A 6,000-nucleotide genomic window follows, 5' to 3' on the forward strand; every position below is an offset into this window, starting at 1 on the left:
AAATTCATGAACGGACTAGCCCCCCAACTTCACGATCGACTATTCTGTAAGGATTTCCCCTCATTCGACCAGATGATCGAGACAGCAGAACGACACGATTCAGCTCTGGAACTCATAAATTCAAGAGAAAACCCAGGCACAGGAGACGCAACAGGACCCCTAGCAAGGAAAGAAGACGAAGCAAAGGACATCTCCGACCTCATGAGGGAAGTAATTAGATCGGAACTCGCCAAGAACGCCGAAACGAGGAGATCAGAGCGAAGGGAGCCGAGAAATGGGCAATACGACACGTCCGATAAATTCTGTACATACCACAACATGTACGGACACGACACCAATAACTGTGCAGCGAGGCAATACCAGATGAGACTAGTGTGCGAAATATGCGGACGTAGGGGACACAACCGCAATTCCTGTCGCGCTCCCGGAAACCACCCGTCATCAGGGCAGCAACCTCCAAACAATCCACCGCCGAGGGACTATTATAATCAGCCCCCAAGACCGCAGCAGCAACAAACGCCGCAATACCCACCACCTACTGCAAACAACCCTCCAACAAATAACACCGCAACCGGACAGTTAAACGAGTAACCACCGATAGACATGTCGGGCCAAACGGTGGAAACGATCCTAAGCCCCGCCAATACGTAAGAAGTGTGCAAAATAAAGTCAGACCTCCAAGAATAACAATAAAAGCAGGGGAAGTAACATTCGAAGCCCTTTTCGACAGTGGTGCAGGACAAAGCTTACTAAACAACAATTTATACTCGGCACTCGGTGGAAACGTAGTGAATTTTTCTCCAGAAGTAGCGGTAGAGCTATTTGATATAAATAACAGGCGCTTAAAAACCCTTGGTACAGTAACCCTTCAATTTCAGCTAGTGGACGAAAAAAGTCCCGATCTCCTAGTTCAATCGTTCATCGTAGTGGACGATATTACCGAGAACTGCGTACTAGGTTTAGACGCACTCTACGGTCACAAGTTCATCTTCAACGGCAGTGAGAAGACGATTTATCGGATGAGAAAATCGGATCAACCTACTCATGAGCCCGTTATGATAACTCCGCGCAAAATCACTATTCCTCCATACACAGCCCAAGTGGTGGAGAGCGAACGGGGGGGCGGAAAGCTACCCCCAAACATCGCCTGTTCATTTATACCAGCTCCAGAACTCCCGAAGGGAGTCCGCCTTGACCCCTTCGTTTCGAAGAAACAAGGGAATGGATTATTTCGCATCGTCATCATCAACGAGACCGACAAACAAATCACGATACCAGCCTTTCAAGTATTAGGTACAGTAGTCTTCACCGAAGAAAAAACACAGCACACAGTTGCCTCCTGCTCCTACCAAAACACGCCGACTGACCCCAACGTCTTCGACGAAGCCCTGGCAGAAATTCCGAGCAAAGAAAAACAAGCCCTACTAGAGCTCCTCGAAAATCACGCCCATCTGTTTGCTTTCAAAACAGAAGATCTCGGAAAGACAGGACTAGTCAAGCACACGATCGACACGCAAGGCAAAGGACCACTCCGCTCACGGCCCTATCGGAACTCCCCACGACAAAAAGAAGTCGCGGAGGAAATCATCCAAGAACTACTCAGACACAAGATTATACGACCATCTGTTTCTCCTTGGGCATCGCCCATTGTTTTGGTACGGAAAAAATCGGGAGAAGAAAGACTGTGTATCGACTACAGGAAACTAAATTCCATCACGAAAAAAGACTCATTTCCGCTGCCAAGAATCGACGACGTATTGGACCTCCTGCAAGGACAGAAACTATTCTCCACCTTAGATCTCGCTTCAGGGTACTGGCAAATAGAGATGGATGAGCAATCCAAAGAGAAGACTGCTTTTATTGTGGACAATAATTTGTACGAATGGAATAGATTAGCATTTGGGCTAACAAACGCCCTAGGAACATTTCAACGTTTGATGAATTTTGTGTTAACGAGCGTCCTCGGTAAAAGTTGCCTCGTTTACTTAGACGACATTATAGTATTTTCCAAAACCATCGAAGAACACGTTCTGCACCTGCGAGAAATTTTTGGACTATTGGAGAGAGCTAACTTAAAACTCAAGTTATCTAAATGCAAATTCCTGCAAGAGAAGGTAAATTATCTTGGCCACATCATATCAGCCGAAGGAGTAGCCCCCGACCCAACAAAAATTGAAGCAATAGCCAATTACAAACGCCCATGCACTGTGAGAAAACTTCAATCATTTCTAGGGCTAGCCTCATACTACCGTCGGTTCATCGAGAAATTTTCAACCATAGCACACCCCCTGCTAGTACAGTCAAAAGGGCAACCCAAAGATGAGATCAAATGGGGATTGGAGGAGGAAAAAGCCTTTGAAACCCTCAGGAAGAGCCTGATAACAGAACCAGTGCTGTCATACCCGGATTTTGGTAAAGAGTTCATAATCTTCACGGACGCAAGCGATCACGGACTAGGTGCCGTCCTATCTCAAGAAATCGACGGAAAGGACAAGCCAATTGCGTATGCCAGCAGACATCTTAACGACAGTGAAAGAAAATACTCAACGGTAGAAAAAGAAGCAGCAGCCCTGATATTTGGGATAAAACGTTTCAAATATTACCTACAAGACGAACCCTTCGTGATAGTAAGCGATCACCGGCCCCTGCAATGGCTTCAGACCTTCAAGGACGAAACAGGGAGACTAGGCAGATGGTCGATAATGCTCGGTAACCTAAAATACACGGTACGATATCGGCCAGGACGGGTAAACGAAAACGCCGACTTCCTATCACGGATTCCAGTGGCAGCCGTGCAAGTGCAGCCCAAAGACGCCGATAGTATAACACGAGAACAGAGGAACGACCCCTTATGCCAAGACATCCAGGCGTACCTAGAAAATGGGCTTTTATGGGAAGAAAATCGACGACAAATGCCAACCTGGGCAAGAGAAATCGAACTATTTACCGTCGAGGATGGCATATTATGCAGGTTGTACACGCCTCACTCCGAAAAGAGGCGACCATTTGTGCAGAAACAAGTGGTGGTACCAGCATCCTTACGACAGGCGCTAGTGGAAGAATATCACGACTCACCGCTTTCTGGCCACCTCGCTTACCGAAGAACCTGCCAGAGGTTACGTGATAAGTATTATTGGCCAAGCATGCTCGAAGACGTTAAAGAATACTGCCAGAAATGTGAAACGTGCGCTCGACAACGACGATCAGACAACAGAGCGCTTCTACATTCGCTCCAACCTGCCCAAGCCCCATTCGAAACATTAGGACTAGATTTCTTGGGCCCTATTAGCCCTACATCCTTCGAACGAAATAACCACATACTTGTGATAACAGATTACTTTACCAAATGGGTGGAGGTCGTGGCGCTTCCAGACCAAACCGCAGTAACAACATGTAAGGCCCTAGTGGACAAAGTCATAAACTACCATGGCCCTCCTCGGGTAATCATCTCAGACCGTGGCACGAATTTTACATCGGAGCTATTCAACGAACTTTGCAAGGCTCTCCGCATCAAACACTGCACCACCACCGCGTATCATCCACAAACCAATGGATTAACTGAACGTTTCAATAAAACCGTCGTAGAAATGCTAAGAAAGTACATCTCCGAAGGATACGAAGACTGGGAAGACATGTTGGGACACGTAGCATTCGCTTATCGTCATTCGATCAACTCTTCGACGCACGAAACGCCGTATTTCCTGAATCATGGGCGGGACGCAGTCATGCCTATCGACCGATGGCTACAGCCAACCTCCTTCGATCCTATTACACCGCAAGACTACAAGAGCCAAACCATGAAACGCCTCCTTAAGGCTTTTGACCTCGTAAAGGAAAATCTAGAGAAAGCAAGAGCACAGCAAAAGGAACAATACAACAAACGAGCTAAAACGTTCGAATACCAAATAGGGGATAAAGTACTCCTCGACGTACGAACCGTTAAACCTGGGACCAGCCGTAAACTAAATCCCAGATACCAAGGCCCGTACCGAGTGACCAAAATTAACCCAAACCACACAGTGGAGATACAGGCAACACCAGGTACGGCCCCGCAGCTAGTTCACACCAACCGAATCAAACCATTGCTAGAAGCTATGATCTGGAGGGACGACCCCTGTCCCGACTTTGAAGACCTCCGGCTAAATCCCGCAAGACAAGTAATCGAAGAGGAAGAGGAAGAAGAGCTCACACCGGTAGAAGACGACACAGCCGAGTCCTCTTACCCTCTGGAGGCGTTTTCCCTAGACCTCCCGACAGATGAAAATGAAATGAACATCTCAAACCCATTTTTCGGATTCACGCCGCCAGACCAGGGCGACGAAGAGTTGGCACAGCCAGCCAGACCGGAAAGACGCACAGGGCTACGGCCATGGTCATCAATACGCCCGCCAAGAAGATAGTCAAAAAAAAGTTTTTGTCGTAGCGAAACTTCGGGGTACCACTCGTTCGACAGCGAAACCACTCTTCCCCTAAACCCTGCAACATGATTGCGGGACGCAATCTTTCACGGCCGTAAGGTATGTAAGGAACGATCAGCCGCGAACCTTTTTTACCACCGCCGATTTCACACCTCCGATGTGCGACCTTGGTTCCCACGGAGAACCCTAACCCGAAAACCCTTACCCGGTACCTTTTTACACTTTAGTGTTAAATTTACACTAAAATATTCTCTACCTTTCCCCGTATGTTAAATTAAACTGACCTTGTTTTCCCGTATAAAATGTTTCCCCAAAACCCTGACGAATTCAGTCTTTTTCTAGTGCTCGACTCGACAAGTTCTTTTAATTTTGTAAGTGTAAGTGTTTGCGTGAATAAACTGTTTTGTGCCCCGACCCGCCGCGTTCTACTCTACCGCCGCTAGTTGTCACTATGCACACACTGTAAGTCTACCTAAAATTCCCCTCTCTATCTCGTCTTATTTTGGAAGCCTACTCTCACTCGGAGAGTCAAGCTTCACAATACCAACAGGTGGTGGCCCATCAACTGGCCCACTGAATCCTTTGTACCCAAAGTATCGGGAGCAATATTTGGGCATTGACAATCCTTGTGTCGCAGCAACCATTGTGGTATGTATCTCTGATTTAATTTCGGGAATTAGAATCCCATTGTCAATTGGAATGATTGAATTCCTGAATCGAAGATGGAAAATATAGACTATTATAATAAATAGTTGTATAACAGGGCGTGATCTACACCGAAGCAGCTGATAAATTGCTTAATGGTCAAGAGAAGGAAGTGTTTGAGCACATGTTGGGTAGCCAGCCAGATGAAAATGAAAATACTGACCTTGCCAAAAGGGCTGTACTGGATAAGTCGCTGGAGGATTTCAGGTATATACTATTATTCAGCAACGATTTTTAAACAAAATATATACATCCATTGGTTCATTATTTAGTAATATGGCGGCTGAGAAGAGTAACGATGGAGATAGGCCAGGATTTTCTGATGAAGAAGAAGAAGAACTTCGTCTAACTATCAGCAACGCTCTAGCCAACACTACGACGGAAGAGTCTATCGATTTACAAAAATAATACGCTAAATCGTCCATCTAGCGCCATTCCCGTTTATTCCAGTGGCCGAATGATCCCTGCCGCTGACTCGTCCCTTCATTCTATTTTGAATAACATTTCGAAATGCAATTTCAAAACCCTCAGGGAGACCAAGAAAACTACGCAATTCAAGCTTTGTTCTACAAGTGAGACGGCTGGCCATGCCCGCATGATGGAGACACGCTTGCGATAACTCTCTGCTGTCCTGGAGGTGCGTGAGAAGTTGAACTATCCAATGACTGCTGCCGAAATCCCAAAAGACCTGCAAGACATTATCTTTGATCCTTATGACAATATTTGAATCTCATTATTGTCTATTTGTCCGTGGTGTGTGTGCAAATACAATGAATGATTGCCAAGATCAACAACACAAAAAAAATCAATGGCCAAATAAGTTTTGAGCAATTTTTTGTCTTTTTGCACAGCCCAACTGATGAACTCGAGCTTCGGA

The sequence above is a fragment of the Daphnia magna genome, linkage group LG8, assembly GCF_020631705.1.
Source record: "Daphnia magna isolate NIES linkage group LG8, ASM2063170v1.1, whole genome shotgun sequence".
NCBI lineage: Eukaryota > Metazoa > Arthropoda > Branchiopoda > Diplostraca > Daphniidae > Daphnia > Daphnia magna.